Source organism: Pinus tabuliformis, chromosome 8 (assembly GCF_031772625.1).
Source record: "Pinus tabuliformis cultivar Carrire ecotype Pingquan chromosome 8, CPIR1, whole genome shotgun sequence".
Lineage (NCBI taxonomy): Eukaryota > Viridiplantae > Streptophyta > Pinopsida > Pinales > Pinaceae > Pinus > Pinus tabuliformis.
Window position 1 is genome coordinate 1,235,525,962 of NC_142294.1, and position 24,256 is coordinate 1,235,550,217.

The following is a 24,256-nucleotide window of genomic DNA, read 5'->3' on the forward strand; positions in this document are numbered from 1 at the left end:
CAGATAATGTTTTTCCTCTCTACTTGAAAGCACCATCCTTCCCACCAAAATAGAAGTTAAACCCCTGAACTCAATAGCTAGCCTAAAACCCTTCTCAAACAAAGCTAAATCTAGAAGAGAGAGCCCTCTCTAATTGCAGGTTGGCTAGAACCTGCACTCCAAAGTTGGTCCGTGGTTACCTCGGCCGTGTCTTTTTCTGGAGCTTAAGGACAACTTGAGTGATAACAGGCAGAACCTCCTGTCGACATTAGAGTGTTACATCAGTCAGAGAACTGGAATTTTTTGAAATTTCCTATGGACAGGTAGCCCTTCATACAACATTTTATAATATTATTTATTTTTTTTAGAACTTGTGAAAATCAAAATTTAAATTTATTTTGACTGGTAAATTTCACGAACCACTTCTTTGATGTCTATAGGGCTTCAAAAGGGCTACAATGTGTTCAAATTTGAACACTCGTGCTAAGTAGTGCAAGAACTAGAGGCGAAGCCAATTCTTTTGCCTCCCGTGTCAAAACTAACATACATCTGCGGTTGTTGGATGTTCCTGATAATGTTAACACTGTTTGATTGCGATGTCGATGTGAATGCCAGGCACACCTGGGATATGTCACTATGAATGGGCATCAAAATATTGAGGGTGCTCACACTCACATCCGTGTTGTTCTGGAAATGAAAAGTTATAGCTCGAACCCTGACCTTGCTGTAGCTAGACCGGTCATAGTAGGTGTCTAGGTTCAAATAGGGCTGTCCGCTCAGAAGATTTTGCATCTGGCTCCAGAAAAAAGTTTTTAGGGCATTTTATGCCTATGGGGTGAGCCAAGTTATGACAGTTCCAAAGTCCACAATTGTGCCTCCTCTTCCAAGAATAGTAGGCAGAATCGAGAGACTCTGGCCTGCAACACTTATGTCGCTCAATCCCACAAAATAATAGGATGTAGATATGGAATTTGAACGAGAGGGGTGAAAATGGTAGTGCTAGGAATCAAACCCTGACAGATGCTAAATGAGCCTGTTGATGTGGAGGATCCTAAATCAGGAAAGAAATATGAAAATTGGCCACCATATTTGCATTTTGTCTAGGAAGGAAAGGCAAGTGCAGTCCGCCCTAATCCTAAAATCCTGGCCGACCCATTAAAGATCCCTGTAGTGCAATGCCTGCATCCGAAGGCAAAGCTCTGGAAAGAATCAGAACCCAGAGTTCTTGGAGATAATAATCCCAACGACCACCTTAAACAAATTGACAAACACCATGCTTGACTAGTCAACCACTGCATGATTGTGATTTTGTTTGTAGGCAAAAGGACTAAAGTCAGAGAAGAAGTACAACCCTTACCATTCCACAACACAACAGAGGAGTTCAGGGATTTAATAAATTTTGGTAAATAGATATGACAAAACATTTACTCCGTGAGTGTTGCCCACACTCCACAACACCAGCAAGTTCAGAAAATCATTTATTATGTAAAATCGTCCATGTTGCGTATTAAATATTTTCTCTATCGTGTAACTAATGTCAAATTTGTATTTTAAGATAAATATGGATGTAAAAGTCATTTGTAATACTGGGGAAAGTTATAGAAGTTTACTCTACAACCCCAGTGATGCAATTTGATACTTAAATCGCAGTAAGTTTGTTGTGTTTTTCACTTGGAGCTGCAGCCTTCATTAATCACGTGAATGTATTGTTAGCATTATGATGCATGTGTTATACTTGATGGCAATCCACTTGTAGCAGAAAAACTCACTTGTATATGGTAACGAGATGAATCTACATAAGAGATATTAGATGTGACAGAATACATGACAGTTGTGTTTACAGATGTGACAAAATGCAGGGTAGTTCAAAAGGAATCAGTTCAAAAGTAATGTAAAATGACATTATGATACAGGTGTTTTCCTTGATGGTAACTCACTCAGATGATAGTTCATAGTGCAACAAGTTAACAAAAACAAATTACAGATCAGACTCCAAAGATTAAAGAAAGAGACTAGTTTAAGAAGCATACGTTGGTTCACCTTGTCCAAGTATCATATACATGTCGGTTAACAGAAAAAAAGGAGTGTATACATATACACACACTTTCATAGGAGGAAAATAATGTACATGTTGGAAAAACAAGTTTTTGGTCCGATGTATTTAGTCCAAGATATTTTGGTCGAAGGTATTGATCCAAGGTAATTGGTCCTAAGTGGTTTTGGTCCAAGGGATTGAGAAAGGCCTAAAAATATATAAGGAGGAGAGGATCATTAGGCCAAGGTGTGCAAGTATTGAATATCTTATGAAGTGTCGGATCATATATGTAGGTTATGGGCTCTGATGCTTTACTTGATCTGAACTAAGGATGCACCTATGCGTTTGATGATGGATGATCAATCGAGATCATGAGACCTGAAATGACTTATTATTGAATGATCTAATATTGGGCTAGATATGATTTTGTCCACCTATTTTATTCTTTAAATATCGTGATCTGGGTTTGGCTGAAGTCTGGAGGTGCAACGAAGTTATGAAGTAAGTATTTACATATCTGTACATTGGTTCACTTTGGTGAAAGTGCGTATACACACTGGTTCGACTCTTTCAAGTAGCATATGCAAAAGAAAAACTTACTGTTCAAGTATGACTGATCTATCATATTACTGTTGTTGTTTCACTACTATCTTTCAATGAATTCTTCTTAGATATGAATGTAAAACTGAATGAATGAGGAGTTTGATATTTGATAGAGTGGTTATATAAGTGAGAAGAAGTGATCTTTGTTGTTATCTGTTTACAACTCTGTAATATGACAATAGATCTTCAGAATGTCACTGATTTGTACAAAGGTTTTATGATCCAGTATCTTTATAGCTATACTCATGTTGGGCGAAAGGAAGTAGTGTGTACACGCATGTTTGCTTCATTAAAGGAGCATATACATTATGAGACATGCCTTCTGAGGTTACAGTTAGTTCTGGTTGTTGATTCAGTGTTTTGGGTTCATATTTGTGTACTGATTATAGTGATCTCTCTATTCGAGTTGATTGGTTGAATTTGATTAAGTTTGAAGGAATAGTTGATTCAATTGTGTTAGAGGTTCAGTAATTGTTTGATTCAGTTTTGTCAGAGATTCATGGGTTGATCGATTGGTTCAACTGTGGTTGATTCAGAGAGTGATGATTGAGTTTCAGATGCACTTGATGGTTTTATTGCAGTTATGATTTTGAGCTTCAATGTTGTTGATGGGTCTAGTATGAAAATTGGTACATGGCCTTCAAATTGTGGTGTTATGTTCCAAGAGTATCCAGTCTGAAAATTTATGAAACATTGTTCCTGGAGGAAGAGAGAATGTCATAGCCTTTTGTAGGCCGATGCCTACGTGTTGGTAAACATATTGGCTAGTATAAGAGCTAAGGGGTTGGAACTCCCTTCCAGTATCAGCTGGAAAAAAAGTGAAGGTTGGAGCCTTCTGTAGGTCAGTGCCTATGTACTAGTAAATAGATCAGCTAGTACAAGAGCTAGGGGGTTGTAGCTCCCTTCCAGTAGAATCTGGAAAACAAGGGAAGGTTGTAGCCTTCTGCAGGTGGGTTACTGCATACTAGTATGAGTATACACCAGTACAATATTGTAAACAGATTTTCTTATTATTAAAATAAGATAGAGACGACAATAGCATGTGGTTTTCACCCACATTGGGTTTCCACCTTAAATCTTGGTGTTCATGTGTGTTGCTTATGTGTGATGGTTCATTATGTTATTACTACACATGGTTACTGTTTAATGTTTAATAAAGTACTAATGCACTAATTAAAGATCAACATATGATGATTTAATTGAATCATAAGTTCACTGGATATATACTGGTTGCCTTAAGAACAATTGCATGCACACACAAGTTCCCTTTATTGAAGTAACGTATATAAATCTGATTATGGAAATAAAAAGTTATTGATTTGTAAATACTGATTCATCCCCCCTCTTAGTATTATTTCCAACAATTGGTATCAGAGGAGGTCCTTTGGCAGAAGCTTGATCACTTGAACAAGATCCATAGAAACAATGGGAAAGAAGTTAAAGAAGAAATCACTTGAAAAGAAGAAGGAATCTCAAAGGAAATGTGACGGTGGGAGATATGATTGGGGATTATGTGGAAGCAACTCTTCAGATTTAGAATCAGCTCAGAATGAAGATGAACAAGCAAAATAACTATCAGGTATGAATTTGTTGTCCTCTGGTGATACATTTCTCTATTCATTTGAAGATAATGAAAGTGATAGAGAAACAACTGAATCTGCTCTTATGGGTGAAAGAGAAATAAATCAAATAGAGGTAGAATTTAAAATCCTCACAAATATAATTTGAGATCAAAAAGATCTAATTGATAAAAGGGAATTTTCCTAAAATAAGAACTTACTAGATTAAAATATCAGTTGGAGGAAGCAAACAAGGTAAGGAAACAGTACAAGGAAAAGGAAGACCAATTTCAAAAGATACAGGATGAAGTGACATCATTATGAAATGAAGTAAGTGGAAAGAGTACAACAATGAAGAGACTTAAAGATAGATCTAGTTACTATGATAGTCTTGAAGCTAAGATCTTGTCTCTAAAAGAAGATCTTGAAAAATCAAATAAGCAAAATGAAGAACTACTCCAAGCATTTGAAGAACAATAAAACTAAGTTCTCGAATTAAGACAACAAGTGGAAGAAGGAAGAAAAGTTGAAGAAATCGTGAAGAAGCAGTATATTGAAAAGGAAGAGCAATATCACGTTGAGGTAAATATCCTAAAAGGTAAATTAGAAGAAAAGGATAAACTTTTATGATTTCAAGATAATACTAAGATTTTGGATGATATTCTTAGTAGTCAAAGGCCTCCTACCATCAAATATGGTCTTGGTTTTCATGAAGCTGTTAAAGGAGAATCTATCTCACAAACTGAAGCAAAGAAAACTAGTGCAAAATCTGAAATGCTCAACGAGGAGATAAGAGGTCAACCCCATCAACAACCAAGGAAAGAAAGTCTTCAAAGAAAATCATTTACTCCAAACTATGGAAGCGATAATTAGTTATTTCCTATAATGAATAATGTTGAATTTTTTGTATGTCATAATTTTGGACATGTTGCAGCGAGATGCAGAAGTGGAATGGTTCAAGACCGTCACACAGAAATATCATCAACTTCCAGGTACTTTAAGGGATATTGTTTTTCTTGCAATATGTTTGGTCACAAAGTCATTGACTGCTATAGAAGGAATATAAAACATGTAAGATTTTATGCATGTAACAAGTTTGGACATATAGGAAAGGAATGCAGGAGAAAATTTTGGGCACCATACCAAAAGGAGAAAACATCATCACACTCGAAGATATGGAAGAATAAGGAAGCACAGTCAGAAATATGTGGCATAGCACAGTGTACAGACATTACAGAGTCAGGGGAAGCTAAAAGTGTGAAACTTTAGTGTTCTAAATCTCATACACAAGTTTCATGAAGACAAGTCATGTATATATGCGAGTTCGAAGCTACACGGTTGCATATATGTTGGTTTGATGAAGAAGTAGTGGGACAGATTCAGAAAAATGATTTGATATGGTTTAGACAATTATCAATTATATTTTATGTCTTGATGATTGATGTCTACAGTATGTGGATGTTATTTAGAAGTTATTTTTATCCTCATAAGTTGTTGATAACTTGATGTATATCTGATTCATGATGATGCCTTGAAATTTCTTAATGATATATGTAATGATTAGATCTGACAGTGAACATGTGGCACAGGTTCAGAGGGAGAATATGCGATGCTTCTAATAATGCATTTTTGGCATTATGTTTAGAAGTATTTGGTACCAAATGATTTTTAACAATGGTGATGTTGCTTATGTGGCTAAATTGTTTAAATGATACATCATGCCATGTTAAAGTTATGAGTTTCCAATGATGAACTCTCAGATGATACTTGTATTGCTTGGGGTTACATAGTTGTTATTCATATCAAATTTATGGATGATTGTGGATGAATTTTTGATATGTTGCTTACATAGTGATCTTCATAAGGACAAGGAGAAGTACAAAGCTTGAGTACACAACTTCATTATTTGATGATAAGCCACTCATGTATTTTATGCTGGTGTTATCATTCTTTCAAAGAGGCATAAATTTCATATGGTGCAGTTATCATGCAAGATTCCTATAGTTCTTAGCTCTCACATGGTTGAGGATTGTTGTTGTTGATGGTATCAAGAAAGCTTGAGAAATGACCATGAGATCATGGTTTTCTAGATACATCTCTTTGATGGATACACATTATGTTGGATACATGGATGATTACTTAAGTTACATATTTATAAATATTGTTGGTTAGCCAAGAGAATGGTGTTATTACAGGTCTGATGAAGACATGGATATTCAGAGACATGGCTTACTTAGTCACATAATGATGATGACTTCTTACTTTATGATGATAGGTTTGATAATCACATATGTTGATTATCATGGTTGATGCTTATCAGATGTGGAATGTTCCCTAGTGATGGTACATGGTTGATATATTGAAGGTTATTGTGGAAAGATCATTCAGTTCTTGATGATGATGTTATGATCATAGATGATGACTATGGTGTTTTCACATACATATGATATGATTTTGTGTTACTAATTTAAGATATGACATATTCTTAGTTGATTCATGGAAGGATGTGATAAGGCTCTTTATACTAAGGAAACAGAGAAAGTTGATCTTGACGAGATCAAAAGGATGAGTTGATATCTATATGCAACATACTTTGTCACAAGTTGACGATATTTAAATTGACATATATTAGGAATTGATGATGGAGATATACAGGTTGTTGGTCTGGATTTTGTTGACAGATGCTTACGGTGTGAATCATATATGGTGTATGTTAGTTGCTAATGACTATCATTTAGGTCTTTCGTATTTGTTAAAAATGTCATGTATATCATTTGATGTAAAGGTCGTGTAAAGGCCCATGATGTAATAATACGTCTCTGTCTGTCATAGTCTTTTAATGAGTCATTTTTGGTCATATGATGTAATTTGTACCCCCACTATGCATGGGAAGGATGATGTGATAATTGTTATATTTGAGTCATGTATAAACATTTGGTATATCCCCACTTGGTTGGGTATATGAGTCAAATTTGGTATAAACATTTGGTATATCTCCACTTGGTTGGGAGATTGATGTATGTATGAGTCAATGGTGATAGGAAGTTCAAACTCACATAGGTGAGTTATAGAGTCATGTTATTCTTTGAATTTTTTTTTTACAGGCTTTGCATGTGCTTAGGGGGAGCGTGGAGGACTTAGTGCATCACAACAGGTATAAAGGGGGAGATTAATAATGGAATTCAACATATGCCTAGAGGGAGCATGATCAATGTTTATATTCAGTTGTTTAGATATGAAATCCTTCACTTTGGTCAGCCGTTTTCCCTTGATATCAAAGGCGGAGAATATCTTGGTTTGCCCTTTGCCCTTGATATCAAAGGGGGAGAGTATATTGGTGTTGGTTGTTATCTCTATTAGTTTCTACAGCTTGCAGTAATCAACACCAACACGGTTGCCATCAAGTCCAAAGGGGGAGATTGTTGGCATTGTGATGCATGTGTTGTACTTGATGGCAACCCACTTGCAGCAGAACAACTCACTTGTATATGGTAACTAGATGAATCTATAGAAGAGATATCAGATGTGATAGAATACATGAAAGTTGTGTTTACAGATGTAACAAAATGCAGGGAAGTTAAAAGGAATCAATTCAGAAGTAATGTACAATGGCATTATGATATAGGTGTTGTCCTTGATCGAAAATCACTCAGATGATAGTTCACAGTGCAGCAGGTTAACAGAAACAGATTACAGATCAGACTCCAGAGATTGAATAAAGAGATTAGTTTAAGAATTATACACTAGTTCACCTAGTCAAAGCAGCGTATACACGCGGGTTAATAGAACAAAAAGAGCGTATATGTATACAAACACTTTCACAGGAGGAAAAGCGCACACATGTTGGAAAACCAAGTTTTTGGTCTGATGTATTTAGTCCAAGGTATTTTGGTCCAAGGTATTGATCCAAGGTAATTGGTCCTAAGTGGCTTTGGTCTAAGGTATTGAGAAAGAACTAAAACTATATAAATATGATAAGATCATTAGGCCAAGGTGTGCAAGTATTGAATATCTTATGAAGTGTTAGATCATATATGCAGGTTATGAGCTTCTGATGCTTTACTTGATCTAAACTAAGGATGCACCTATGTGGTTGATGATGGATGATGGATCAAGATCATGAGACCTGAAATGAATTATTATTGAATGATCTGATATTGGGCTAGATATGATTATGTACACCTATTTTATTCATTAAATATCATGATCTAGGTTTGCCTGAATTCTGGAGGTGCAACATAGTTATGAAGTAAGTATTCACAGATCTATATGCTGGTTCGCTTTGGTGAAAGTGCGTATACATGCTGGTTCGGCTCTTCCAAGTAGTGTATACAAAAGACAAGCTTGATGTTCAAGGATGACTGATCTATCAGATCAGTGATGTTTTTTACTGCTGTCTATCAATGAACTCTTCTTAGATCTGAATGTAAAACTGAATGAATAAGGAGTTTTATATTTGATATAGTGATTATATAAGTGAGAAGAAGTGATCTTTGTTGCCATCTATTTAGAATTCTGTAATATGATAATAGATCTTTAGAATGTCACTGATTGTTACAGAGGTTTTATGATTCAGTATCTTTAGAGGTATACATAGGTTGGACAAAAGGAAGTAGTGTACACATACATGTTTTCTTAATTAAAAGAGCGTATACATTTTGAGACATGCCTTTTGCGGTTACAATTAGTTCTAGTTGTTGATGCAGCGTTTGGGTTCAGATTTGTGTACTGGTTACAATGATCTCTTTATTCCAGATGATTGGTTGAATTTGATTAAGTTTCAATGAAAGGCTGATTCAATTGTGTCCTAGGTTCAATAATTGTTTGATTCATTTGTGTCAAAGATTCATGGGTTGATTGATTGATTCAACTGTGGTTGATTCAGAGAGTGATGATTGAGTTTCAGATGTACTTGATGGTTGTATTGCAGTTATGATTTTGAGCTTCAATGTTGTTGATGGGTCCAATATGAAAATTGGATGAAACATGGTCTTCAGATTGTGGTGTTGTGTTCTAGGAGTATCTAGTTTGAAAATTTATGAAACGTGTTCCCTGGAGGAAGAGAGAAGGTTGTAGATTTCTCTAGGCCAATGCCTACATACTAGTAAACATATTGGATAGTACAAGAGCTAGGGGGTTGGAGCTCCCTTCTAGTAGCGTCTGGAAAACGAGTGAAGGTTGGAGCCTTCTATAGGTCAGAGCCTACGTACTGGTAAACAGATCATCTAGTACAAGAGCTAGGGGGTTGTAGCTCCCTTCTAGTAGAAGCTAGAAAACAAGAGAAGGTTGTATCCTTCTGCAGGTGGGTGCCTACATACTGATATGAGACTGCACCAGTATAAGATTGTAAACATATTTTCTTATTATTAAAAAAAGATAGAGACGACAACAACAAGTGGTTTTCACCCACATTGGGCTTCCACCTTAAATCTTGGTGTTCATGTATGTTGTTGATGTGTGATGGTTCATTCTGTTATTACTGCACATGGTTACTATTTAATGTTTAATAAAGTACTGATGCACTGATTAATTATCAACATATGATGAATTAATTGAATCATAAGTTCACTGGATACACGTTGGTTTCCTTAAGAAAAATTGCATGCACACACGAGTTCCCTTTACTAAAGTAGCATATATAAATCGGATTGTGGAAATAAAAAAGTTATTGATTTGTAAATACTAATTCACTCGCCCTCTCATTATTATTTCCAACATGTATTTCTTTATGTTTAAACATATAATATAAAGTGTGGCTACTTGCATTACGGCATTAATCCTTTGCAAGTAGATTTATGACAACCGCCTTTGTTTTACTCTATTTTGTTGTGCATAAAATTATGTTTTAATTAAATCCCTGTGTGGTTGTGATATCCTCGGGCAACCTAATATTTACCTTGCTGCAATTGAAGTTGACTTTTCCTACTTCGCCTACTTTGTTGCAACCTATTTCTGCACTCCGTAACCCATGTAAATTTTTCCAACATGGCATCATAGTAGGTTAAATATTTTTAGTATAAAAACAATTGTTTTTACTAGAAAAATAAAATTGTTTTTAGGGCATATTGTTTTCTCCTTTGAAGTGAATTTACCAGTAGGTAGAAAGTTTTATTTACACTCAGAAATGACGACATCAAGCACAAGCTTGAATAATCCTCAGATACCTCAATTTAATTGCAAAATTATGATTATTGGTCTATAACAATGAAGGCCATGTTTTCATCTCAAGACATTTGGGATTTGGTGGGGAATGGTTTTCCAGAAGCCGCAAATGCTACAACATACAATGTCTTGTCTCAAGCAGAAAGAGATTTGTTAAGGGACAACAGGAAGAAGGATTCAAAAGCTTTGTTCTATATTTTCCAAGCAATTTATGAAAGTATTTTCCCAAGGGTTGTAGCAGCAACAAAGTCCAAGAAAACATGGGGCACCCTCTAGACAACCTACCAAGGCATGGAAAAAGTCAAGACACAAAACTACAAATGTTGAGAAGAGATTTTGAAACACTTTGTATGAAAGAGTCTAACAATGTAGACTCATTTTTTACACATGTAATTAGGTTGGTTATTCAAGCCATGTATCATGGTGAGACACTCGAAGAAACGAGAATAATTGAGACAATTTTGATAAGTTTTCTAGCAAGGCTTGATGCCATTGTTGTGGCCATAGAAGAGACAAAGGATCTCTCATACTTCTTAGTGGATGAGCTTCATGCATCACTGGTTTCTCATTAACATAGACGGAATAGACCAAAAAACTCCTCATTGGAGCATGCCTTCAAGACACAAGTTTCCTTTTGTCAAGGTAGAGGCAGAGAAAGATCATATGCTAGAGGAAGAAGAAAAATCCCACACAGAGGTGGAAGAAGTAGCCCTTCAAGCTCAAGTGGAAGGGGCAGCAATCAAAATCCAAGTCAAGGCCCAAGAAAAAATCAAGCACAAGGTCAGAGGTATGATAAATCTCAAGTTCAATGTCATTACTATAATAAGTATGGTCATTATGAAAATGAATGTAGAAAGAAGAAATATGACATTAGTAACAAACCAAGTGTAAATTTCACAAAAGAAAATTAGAACCATGATAACATGTTTTTAGCTTGTAATGTAGCACAAGAAAAACAAAGTGATATATGGTATCTAGATTCAGGGTGCAACAACCACATGTCAAGAAACATAGAAATGTTTTCCAATCTAGATGAAAGTGTGAAATCTGAAGTGACATTAGGGACTGATAGCAAAGTCTCTGTCATGGGAAAAGGAAGAGTTAATATCTTAACAAGGAAGGGGGAGAAGAAGTACATCTCAGATGTTTACTTTGTCCCTGGTTTAAAGCATAACCTCATAAGCATTGGACAACTCATGCAAAAGGGCTACATTGTCTTTTAAAAAAATGATGTGTGCACAATTTTGGATAGGCCTCCAAGAAGACAACTGATTGCAAAGGTTCATATGAAAAAATTTAGAATGTTTCACCTAAAGATAAGATTAGATTTGAAGGAAGAAGGTGTACAAGCACAACTATCAATGAACTCACAAGAGGATGGAAGAAAAGAGGAAGTTGTCACACAAGTAAACTATCAAGAAGAGGTCAAAGATGAAAACTGGTTATGGAATTTGATATTTGGACATCTCAACTTTGGAGGTTTGAATTTGCTGCATAGGAAAGGCATGGTGAAGGGTTTGCCACTCATAGAAAAAAAGAACAATGTATGTGAAGGATGTATTTTTGGCAAGAAACATAGAGACATTTCCAGTGGGAAAGTCAGTAAGGGAAAAAGCACCTTTGGAGATTGTCCACTCAGATTTATGTGGCCAATGCAAACACTATCAATTGGTGTCAGTCACTATTTATTGACCTTCATAAATGACTACATAAGGAAGACATGGGTCTATCTCCTAAAACAGAAAAGTGAAGTGTTTGAGTGCTTTCGAAAGTACAAGGCTCTTGTTGAGAAGTAAAGTGGACACTACATCAAAGTCCTTAAGACTGATAGAGGTGGCGAATACATCTCAAATGACTTCCTTCAATTTTGAAGGGAGCATGGAATTCACGAGCAAGTTAAAACAAGATATACACCTCAACAAAATGGTGTGGCAGAAACAAAGAATAGGATCATTATGGAAATGTCAAGGAGTATGTTGAAGGAAAAACATTTGCGAAATGATTATTGGGCTGAAGCTGTCACATGTGCAACATATATCTTGAATAGGTGTCCAACTAAAAGCATCGAGAATATAGTTCTTGAAGAGGCATGGAGTGGAAGAAAGTATAATGTCACTCACATGAGATTTTTTAGTTTTGTGGCATATGCACATGTCCTAGACGAGTTTAGGAAGAAGTTGGAAAGCAAGGAGGAGAAATGTATATTTGTTGGATATAGTGATGAATCCAAGGCATACAAACTCTACAATCCATTAACCAAGAAAGTCATAATCAACAAAGATGTGCAGTTCATAGAAGAGGAAGCATGGGATGGAAGTTTAAAGAAGACAGTCAATGTGAAAGCCTGTATACCACATGAAGACATAGAGGAATTGACAATAGCAAGTAATTCCTCAACAGTGACTCCCTCTACTCCTATTCAAGCGCAACAAAGAAGGCAACAAGGAACACCATCAACAAATAATAGGACAACATCATGTAGTCAAGAAAGTGCTTCTCCAAGCACGTCGGAAAGCACAACACCAAGTGACATGTCAAGGGCCTATCATCAACAAGCACAAGAAGACCAAAATTCATAAATTTAAATGAAATTTATGAGCAAGATGAGGTTGATAGCAGCATTGGTTTGAATTCATTATTTATTTTGTTTTGTCATGTAGATGACCCAATCCATTTTGAAGATGCAGTTAAAGAAGAAAAATGGGTTGCGGTAGTGGAGGAAGAAATAGAAGCAATAGAAAGGAACGACACGTGGGAATTAGTGGACTTGCCACAAGGAAAACAAGTCATTAGAGTGAAGTGGGTCTATAAAACCAAGAGCAACGTTGAGGAAAAGATTGAAAGGCACAAAGCAAGGCTAGTTGTCAAAGGATATAGGCAGTCGCATGGAAGAGATTATGTGGAGACGTTTGTGCCAGTCGTGAAGATGGAGACATTGTGTACAGTTATGGCGATTACCACACAACATAAATGGAAAGTGTATCAAATGGTCGTAAAATCAACATTCTTAAATGGAGTGCTAAAAGAGGAAGTGTATGTTGTGCAATTGTCTGGTTATGAGGTAGAAGGCAAAGAAGACAAAGTGCATCGGATGAGGAAATCTCTTTATGGGCTGAAGCAAGCATTGTGTGCATGGTACAACAGGATAGATGCTTACTTGTTGGACAATGGTTTCAAAAAATGTGACGGTGAACCCACTACATCAAAGAGAGCAATGGTAAGATTCTTATTGTCATCTTATATGTAATTGATTTGATTTTTATAGCAGTGATGGTTTCCTCATTGCTGATTTCAAACAAGTCATGAAGAATGAATTTGAAATGACTGACTTGGGGTTGCGAAGATGTTTTTTTGGCGTAGAATTGAAGCAAAAAGAAAATGACTTTTTTTATTTCTCAAGCAAAGTATGTGGCATACATTTTGGAGAGGTTTAATATGTAGAATAGAAAGCCCGCACCAACTCCAACTATCATGGGGTTGAATTTGAGCAAATAAGATTGCAGCAGCAATGTCAATCCAACATTATACAAAAGCATGACAGGCAGCTTGATGTATTTGACCGCCACTAGGCCGAATATAATGTATGGAGTGAGTTTGGTGTCGAGGTTCATGGATACACCCAAGGAGACACATTGGCAAGTAGCGAAAATTATTCTAAGGTATGTCAATGGGACAAAACAGTATGGAATTTTGTACATCACAATGGAACATTTAAGGTTGGTTGGTTACACCGACAATGATTGGGCAGGAAGTGTCGATGGAAAAAAGAGCCTGTCAGGATACGTTTTTCATTTGGGTTATGGAGCCATTTCATGGGCCTCCAAGGAGCAGCCAATAGTGTCACTGTTAACAACATAAGATGAATATGTGATCGCAATAGTAACAGTGTGTCAGGCAGTTTGGATGAGAAGGATGTTGAGGGATCTTTGCCACGACCAAGAGGAACGACAACTATTTTATGCTATAACAAATCCACAATTGCATTGTCAAAGAATTCGGTTTTTCAGAAGAGGACCAAGCATATTGATGCTAAATATCATTTTATCATAGAGTTGATTAACAATGATGAAATTGTGTTGTAGCACTTCAGGTCACAGGAGCAATTTGTTGATAGTTTCACAAAGCCATTGGCACATGAAAGTTTTTTTTATCTCAAAGATAGTTCGGGAGTTGTCAATGGTGACAGTTGCGATTAAGAGGGTGTGTTGGAAATAATAATCCCAACCACCGCCTTAAACAAACTGACAAAAACCATGCTTGCCGATTCAACCACTCCATGGTTGTGATTTTGTTTACAGGCAAAAGGGCTAAAGTCAGAGCAGAAGTACAACCCATACCATTCCACAATGCACTAGAGGACTTCAGGAGTTTAATAAATTTTAGTAAATAGATATGGGAAAACATTTGCTCCGTGAGTGTTGCCCACACTCCACAACACCTTGTTGTTCAAAAAATCATTTCCTATGTAAAATCGACCATGTTGCGTATTAAATATTTTCTCTTTCATGTAATTAATGCCAAATTTGTATGTTAAGATAAATATGGATATAAAAGTCATTTATGATGTTGGGGAAAGTTACAGAGCGAGAGTCTTTGATGAAATGAGGAGAAAACCATGGAGGAAATATTGATGGGCATGTGAAAACCAATTTTACGGAGTTTTATAGAAGTTTACTCTGCAACCCTAGTGATGCATAAATCACAGTAAGTTTGTTGTGTTTTTCACTTGGAGTTGCAGCCTCCATTTATGTATTTCTTTATGTTTTAACATATAATATAAAGTGTGGCTAGTTGCGTTATGACATTAATCCTTCACAAGTAGATTTACGACAACTTCCTTTGTTTTGTTGTGCATAAAATTTATGTTTTAATTAAGTCATTGTGTGGTTGCGATATCCTCGCTACAACCTAGTATTTACCTTGCCGCAATTGAAGTTGACCTTGTCTACTTTGTCGCAACCTATTTCTTAGCACCTTAACCCACGTAAATTTTTATAACAAGAGTGAAGGTCTCCTCACTGAAATCTCCCTGGGTTCTTGATCCGTCCTCGTAGTCCACTTCATAAATGCAGCCCCTATCATTGCAGGGATCCTGATTGCCTTTTGAAGTGCTCAATTCAGTACAGGCAGCTGAATCAGAGGGTAAGTGTTTGTAAGAAGATGACTGTTGGGGATTGAATAAGGGATCTACCCGTGAATAACAATATGAACAAGGGTTGCATTGTGTCCATGTCACATCGTTGCCCATGTCAATTATCAACAAAAAATTCTTTGGTGGTGTGCCAAACCTTGTTGTTACAATATAGTTTCCTATATCGACTTTGCTTCCAGGTTGAAGAGGAACATTGCTCATTGGAGAATAAGATCATTGTTTCTGGACCTTATTGTATTCAAATGATTATTGTCTCATTCAAGAGTCTAAGAGACCAAGTCTATTGATAAGCTTGAGTTAATGGGCCTGAGAAGTGAGTAGGCCCCGTGAATATTATCTAGTATTATCTTCACTTCTAGCTTCCCGACCTACACAAATTATTATTATTATTATTATTTTGATAGATCACATGAATATTGCAATCATAAAGCGTTCTTAGTTCTGGTTTGTATTAGTGTAGCGTTCAAAACTCATGATACCAAACATGAAATAGTTCAAGTAGTCACATGATGCAGTTCTTATTAATATAAACCAAACATAAAAACCTTCACATGCAAGTAACTGGGTGGTTGGATATGTATTGACATAGTGTTCAACCCGTAGTAAATATATGGAAATGATACCAAGTGACTCGACAACGTAGCCAAAATGCTAGGATCACTATAGAAAAAGAGAAGTGGTGTCTAAAAACCTCCTTGTTAAGTTTTATTAGTCAGAACCATGGGTTTTCTTTATTGAGTCAAGTTTACTCAAACCATTGTATTGAAGAAGTATTTACTCTCTATAACCCACAAAGAAGAAGTATTTACTCTTTATAACCTGCAAAAGAAACTGAGCACATGGAAAATTCCTGTGAATTTCTTCCTTTGAAGCTTTAAACTCAGATGGTATAGTAATTTTGGTGGTTTGGGGTTGTTGAACTGCCCATAAGCCTACATTGAAGCAGAACAATGGCCACGCTTAAACATATCATTAGAAAATATGTTATTTAGATATCTATTGAGATGGACTGAATAGATAGGCAAGGAAGTTGGGATGAGATTAGTGTTGGAGAATCTAATCCTAATCACTTGTTTGGTGTCAAAAAATTCCCTCCAAGTGTCTTAGTACAGTTTCAATTAAGTCTAGTTTAGTCGAATTTAACTCTAGTCACTTATTACTGATGTTTCCAATGTAATCTTATTTAAGTGATTCGTGAGAAGAGCAAGTACTCTGCTCCATCATTTCATTCCCTTCAATTTTTGTCATAGTATCGGAGCTTAGATTGGGTAAGACTCTTTGACAGAGTAGCAAAGATGAGAGCAGTGTGCATAGGACTCCTTCATTGAGCAACAACCTGAGAGAAAAGAAAGAAGTAAAGAGCATAGGCGAGTCGGAATAAGACTTTTTGACATAGCATTGTAAGTTTGTAGAAACCTACTGGGAAGAAGCAAAGAGAGAACATAAGACTCTTTGAGAGAGCAGCGGAAGTTTGAAGAAGCCTCCCAAGAAACAGTGAAAGAACAAAAAAAACCAGCTACAGCTAAGCCAGCTAATGCGAAGGTGAAACTGATTAAAAAAAAGTTCAATTCAAAGTCATTTTTAAAAAAAAAAAAAAAAAAAAAAATAAATAAATAAAAAATAAAAAATTGACATATTAACGCACATACATCATTGAAAACAACGTATTAAAGCACCATACATCATTGAAGACAGCGTATTAATGCAACCGAGAGGTCTTGGAGAATGGTTTAGCGTTACTAACGTAGATGAGAAAGAAAACAATCAGCGTTAGTTCAATTACTCACACGCTTCCGCACTAACGCAGGTTCTATTCAACACACATAGCATTAAGGTAGCAAAATTTCGTAATGACCAGTTCCTTCGTAAACGACAGCACATCGAAATGTGCATATCGCTGAAGGTTAAAGGTTTGAGCGAAACATTTCACGTTGTATTGTATAAAATGCACACTTGTATTTTAAATGAGAAGTGCATAGCATTATTTTCAAAAAAGACTTACGTAATTTGAAAAGTGCCCATGTAATATTTCATTCCGTTAATTTTTATTAGATGTAATTCATATGAGATTCGAGATATATATATATATATATATATATATATATTCAAAAAGGACTTATGTAATTTGAAAAGTGCATATGTAATATTTCATTCCATTAATTTTTATGAGATTTGAGAGATGTAATTAAAAAAAAATATCCGATAGTATTATTTCAAGGATGTTCATGTACTATTTGAAAAGATGGCTGGGTTCATATTCTTTAAGAGCTTTGTTCATAGGTTTTTTTAGAAGTACTAATAGATATTTAGAAGTACTAATAGATATTTAAATGGGTTGTAAAAAGATTTTAAAAAATGTTTTGTGATTTTCTTTTAGAATGTATTGCATTTATAAGTATTTTGTAGATTTATTTTTTCTGAAGTTGTATAGCGAAGATGTCTATTGTTATGTTTGAAGTTTGATTTCTTTGTTGAGTCGCATTCTGTCAGCACTTAAATGGGAAAATCAAAGAGGCTAAGAAGGTGAAAATGACAATATGAGATGTTTGAGATCTTTTGAGATCTGGAAGTGAAGAGGAAAAATGATGCCTTTGCATTGGCATGCATAAAATAATATGTTCATAACAACATTCTTCCCTTGATTTCAAAAGCCAAGACAACCAAGGGGCCTTGAATACCCTTGAAAAGAGTTTTGGTGTAAGGGAGAGTATTGAAGTTAAAGATGAAGGTCGATTTATAGCAACAAATCTGCAACAAGATGAAAAGTTGTTGAATCCCACTATGATGGGCCACAAGTGGATGATGTTTGTGAAGAAGTTGTAGAAGTAGAAGAGAAGGAGCACATAGATGGTCATGAACCCCATTGTGCAAAGTCACAAGTGGACCAAAACTTGGTGATTCCAACAACAGAGCTTGTTGATCACAATATGATGATTCCAACAATAGAGCTTGCTCATGAAGATTTGGTAAATCCAGCAATAGATCTTGCTGATGAAAGTTTGGTGAATCCAACAAGAGATATTGTTGAGGACAACGAAGCTTCCAATGGAACAAGTCTATGCTAAGGTGAATCCAACAATTAATATTGCCGATGTAAATTTTGATGAATAATTGTTGGCTAATGATGAATGGGTGCAGTCGATGCAACAAAAACATCATATTGACATGATGTTATTTGGGGAATTAGCGGAAGACAACTTGCTTGCAGCAACATAAGTTAGTAAAGAAGTTGAAGAGATAAAGACAGAAATAGAGGAAGAGGCAAAGAAGGAAGCCCATAAAGAGAAAATAGAGACAAAGGGAGAAGCGTAATTAGAAGTGCAACAGGAAAAAGCTCTCATTACAGAGCAGAAGGAACAAAACCAATGTCATTCTTTAGATGTTTTTACACTTACCAGTGATTTCAAATGTGTAGGTACAGGGAATGATTTTGAAGAACAGTTAAATTTTCTTGAAACATGGATTTCAATACCATGTCTAGATTAAGTAATGAATGCATAGAAGAAAAATAAATGAATGTTGAAGACATCTTGGATGATGAGAACATCAACAAAATTTTCATGTATTGGAGTCCTAAAGAAATATTATTTTATTATAATCTTATGTTGCAACAGATTGATGGTGAAGAGAGCACTACATAAGATAATATATAGTAGCAACCCAGATACAAGTTGTTATTTGAAGAATTCCATGATATGCTTATACAACCTGGAAGAATGGAAGACCTTCACCAACAAATGAAGAATTTGAAATTTTGAAGCCTACAATAAGAAGAAAAAGTTGAAACAATTTAGAGGCTATAGGATCTGGAAAAACAAAAGAAGAAAAGTTGAAGTCAATTTTTAAATTATAAACCTAGATGAGACATAGACCAATAGGTATCTTAATTGAATTTCTATGTGGTTGTAATTAAGGGGGAGTGTTGGAGAATTTAATCCCAACCACTTGCTAGGTGTCAAAACCGCCTCTCCAAGTGTCCTAGTTCAATTTTAGTTAAGTCCAGTTTAGTCGAGTTTAACTCGAGTCATTTATTACTTATGTTTCCAATGTAATATTATTTAGCTGATTCGTAATACTAAAAAGAGCAATTCCTCTCCTCCATCATTTTGTTCGCTCCAATTTTTGTAAATGAGGTGTAAGTATTAAGTTACTTGGACAACTCAACCAAAGGAATTTTCCTGGCCCAAAAAAACTAGAAGCATTTGGCAAATCCCTACATATCTTATCATTTCCATTTGAACTTTCCAGCTAGGATAGTATGGTAATTCTCATGACATTGAGTTTCTTAACTTCATATGAGCCCACATAGAAACATATCAACGACTCATCTTAAAAAAAACATGAGAGGGGGTTGTGTTGTTTGGCTATCAATCCATATTAATTCAGTAAATATAAGTTTCTTGACAAATCAACTTCCATATTGTCAAAATTCATTCAATCAACTTCCCTATGGATCATGTTGGGCATTTCGTAAATCTTATTGTGTCTTTCCATTAGAAGTGTTCAATTGACAGAGGGTGGTAATTCTCATGGCATTTTTGAACTTCCCATCCACCCTTGTTGAAGCAAAACAATAGCCATGCTAGAAAATGTGTTGTTTAGCTATCCATTGAGATTTATTATAGAATAGACATCGAAATAAAAGTAGATATGAGACGAAAATGGTCATGGGTAAGCTCAAATGCAAATTCCAGGTGATTTATGCATCTTTGTCAAAGAATTATCTAAAAAATACTCTGAAAAAATAAAATAAAAGAAATTACCTCACACTACTACATGTAGGGGTTTTAAGACAATATTTGAGTCAATTGTCTTAACTTAAGACAAAAAGAAACTTGTGTATTGTCTTAAATATTGTCTTTGAGCAAGTGTCTCAAAATTTTTGTCTTAAAAAATTGTCTCTATAAAGACAATATAGAACACATATTATTATTGTCTCTATAAAGATAGGAATTATTGTCTACTAAGAGACAATTTCATTTGTCTTTGTAGAGACATTTTCATTTTTGTCTCTTTAGAGAATTACATTTTTGTCTTTTTAGAGACTAGCTGAGATTAAAAACATATTATCTCTATAGAGACTGTATGTCCATAATTCAAACTATTTTCTCTCTAGAGACAATATAAAAGAATATTTAGAAATAAATAAATAAAATCATTTTAAATGTTCTTTTAAGGTGGTTTCAACATCCAAAGTTCCCAAATAGTGATTTTAATCACCTTAAATCTCTATTATTTATGGATACCAATAGAATACAAAATAAATGAATCCATTATTTTTAAAGCTAACAACAAAGTCATTTTAAATCTAAAAGAAAAAACAATTCTGGAAAGAAACATTGAGAATACTAAGGCAACACACTTATATTTGCTAAAAATACATTCATGTCATTTGAACATGCACGATCCTTAGTTGGAAGTTTATTTTAAGACATATTATGAGGCAAAATAAAAATGTTCTAGATTTCTCCATCTTACAAGAGGGTTTACTCTCTAATATATAAATTCAAAGCTTGAATCACATTAAATGGTGGAAATTAAATTCATATCTAGTTGTTAAACTAGAATTTCAAGACCCTTTTATAATTGGAATTGGTTTCCTTGATAACAAATAATTTTAATAATGCATATGCATTTGAATCTACAATTGATTGGAAATTTTGTCGGTTAAGTGTGAATCCAAATTCATGCAGGATTCTAGATCCTTCTATAGCCTCTATAAATTTGTAATTTCTTTGGCCAAGGAAAGTAAGCCAAGGTTCAGGCCTGTTATGTAATGCAAAGTGATTTCTTTTTTCCAGTGATTGTTTTATCTATTCCACTGTTTCCGATTAAGTAATCTTGTTATTTCTCCATTTGTCTGTCTTTGAAATTATTCTTTGATATTGACGTCTAAGTATTTGAGTATAAATTTGCTGTGTGTGATGTATGCTCTGGTTTGGAGAAGAATTTTTGGGCTGAAGTAGTTAGGACCACTTTCTACCTCATAAATAGATCTCCAACTACAACCTTGGATGGAAGTATCCCTGAAGAAGTTTGGACTGGTAAGAATTTGAATTATTCTCACTTGAAAATCTTTGGATGTGAAGCATTTCTACATATTCCCAAAGAAAATAGAACTAAGCTAGATGATAAATCTATTAAATGCATTTTTTGGGGATATGCAGATGAAGATTTTGGTTATCGTCTATGGGATCTAGTCAAAAATAAAATTATTAGAAGCAGGGATGTTATATTTAATGATTTAGAAATGTTCAAGAGAATTGTAGGTGAGTTGGAGGTCAAGAAGGTTATTGACAGGTTTGAAGAGCAGCAGGAAAACATACCACCAATATAAGAAAATGAACAACAAATTCATGAGCATGAAGAACAAGAAGTGGAAAATGATAAAAAAAAAAGAAGGAATCTTGCAGGAACCTTTACAGGAGGTTCAACCTAATAATGCACCACCACAGTTGGTTCGTAGATCTTCTAGGCCTCATAAGTCTTCACAAAATTATCCTCCTTCAAACTATATTTTGTTGACTGATGAAGGTGAGCATAATTGTTTTCAAGAAGCCTGTAAAGTTGAGCACAGTAAAGAATGGAAGAAAGCAATGGAAGAAGAAATGAACTCTTTGCTGGAAAATAAAACTTAGGAGTTGGTAAATTTCCCAAAAGGTAGAAAGGCTCTACAAAACAAATGGGTTTACAAGATTAAGAATGAAGGTGACAAAAAGAAGGAGAGGTATAAAGCAAGGCTGGTGGTGAAAGGTTTTGCCCAAAAATAAGGTATTGACCTCACTAAAATTTTCTCACCTATTGTTAAAATGTCATCCATTAGAGTCATTCTTGGTCTAGTTGCTGCTTTAGACTTATAATGTGAACAGTTAGATGTAAAAACTACTTTCGTTCATGGTGAATTGGAGGAAGAAATTTATATGGAGCAGCCAGAAGGCTTCATAGAAAAAGGCAATGAAGGTCTTGTTTGTAGGTTGAAGAAGAGTCTCTATGGGTTGAAACAGGCACCTCGACAATGGTACAAGAAATTTGATTCATTCCTGTTGGAACATGGTTTTCAAAGGTTGGAAGTTGACCATTATGTCTATATAAAGAGGTATGATTAAGGAAATTATATCATATTATTGTTATATGTGGATGACATGTTGATTGTTGGGAATGATAAGAATAAGATCAATAGGTTGAAGAAATATTTGGGTAGCAAATTTGCAATGAAGGATTTGGGACCAGCACAATGGATATTGGGCATACGGATCATGCGTGACAGGAAAAACAAAAGGTTGTGGCTATCACAAGAAAAATATATCAAGAAGGTGCTTGATAGGTTTAATATGAAGGATGCCAAGCCAGTTGGTACACCCCTTGCAGGCCACTTCAAGCTGAGGACTGTATTATGTCCTAGTGATGACAAGGAGAAAGAAGAGATGAGAAAGATTCCTTATGATTCAACAGTTGGAAATTTGATGTATGCCATGGTATGCACACGACCAAACATTGCATATTTAGTGGGAGTAGTGAGTAGGTTCCTTGCCAATCTAGGCAAACAACATTGGCAAGTAGTAAATTCGATTTTGAGGTATCTCAAGGGTACTAGTCATTATTTTTTATGTTTTGGTCATGATGAGACTGTGCTTGAAGGATTTATAGATGCAGATATGGCTGGAGATATGGACACCAGAAAGTCCACTACAGGTTATTTATATACATTTACAAGTGCAGCAGTATCTTGGGTGTCAAGGCTACAAAGAATATTAGCCCTCTCTACAACAGAATAAGAGTGCATAGCTGCAAAAGAAGCTTGTAAAGAGATGTTGTGGATGCAACGATTCCTAGGAGAGATAGGAATAAAGTAGGAAAAGTATGTGTTATATTGTGATAGTCAGAGTGCCATTCACTTGGCGAAAAACCCAGCATTTCATTCAAAAACCAAGCACATTAACTTAAGGTACCATTGGATCCGGCATGTGTTGGAGGAAGAATAGTTATCCTTGGAAAAGATCCATACTGATAGGAACCCTACTGATATGCTCACTAAGATTCTACCATGAAATAAACATGAGTTATGTAGAGGCATGGTAGGAATCGGTGTGACTTGATTCATGACTCTTATTTGGCTTCAAGTGGGAGAATGTTAAGTGTGAAGCCAAATTCGTGTAGGATTCTAGATCCTTCTACACTTCCATTAGTTTCTAGATCTCCATCTAAATCACATGCAAAATTCTATATCCTTCTACACTGCCATTAGTTTATAGATCTCCATCTAAATCACATGCAGGATTCTAGAACCTTCTACACCGCCATTAGTTTCTATATCTCCATCTAAATCACATGGAGGATTCTAGATCCTTCTTCAGCCTCTATAAATTTGTAATTTCTCTAGCCAAGGAAAGTAAGGCAAGATCTAGGCCTGTTACATAATGCAAAGTGATTTCTGTTCTCCAGTGATTGTTTTATCTATTCTGTTGTTTCTAATTGAGGAATCTTGTTATTTCTCCATTTCTCTGTGTTTGAAATTATTCTTTTCTATTGACGTCTAAGTATCTGAGTATAAATATATTGTGTGTGATGTATGCTCTGAACTAACATTGTCTTCATGAAGGTTTTACAAAATATGGAAAATTGACACAGGTTCTGACAACATGATATAGGCCAATTCTCAATCTATTGGTGACCTACAAAGTTATCTTCTCCACTACTCACTTTCACAATTCGAGTTAGCTCCATCTCCTGTTTGCAACCTGAGAATTGTTGCAATTGGTGTCCAAA

At 35.3% G+C, this 24,256-nt stretch overlaps 1 pseudogene; it reads right to left on the reverse strand.

Annotated features, from left to right (window-relative positions):
• Positions 1 to 462: 462 nt before the first annotated feature.
• The window catches only part of LOC149239866 (aspartyl protease family protein At5g10770-like), a 218,104-nt pseudogene continuing 194,310 nt past the window's right edge, over positions 463 to 24,256 (reverse strand).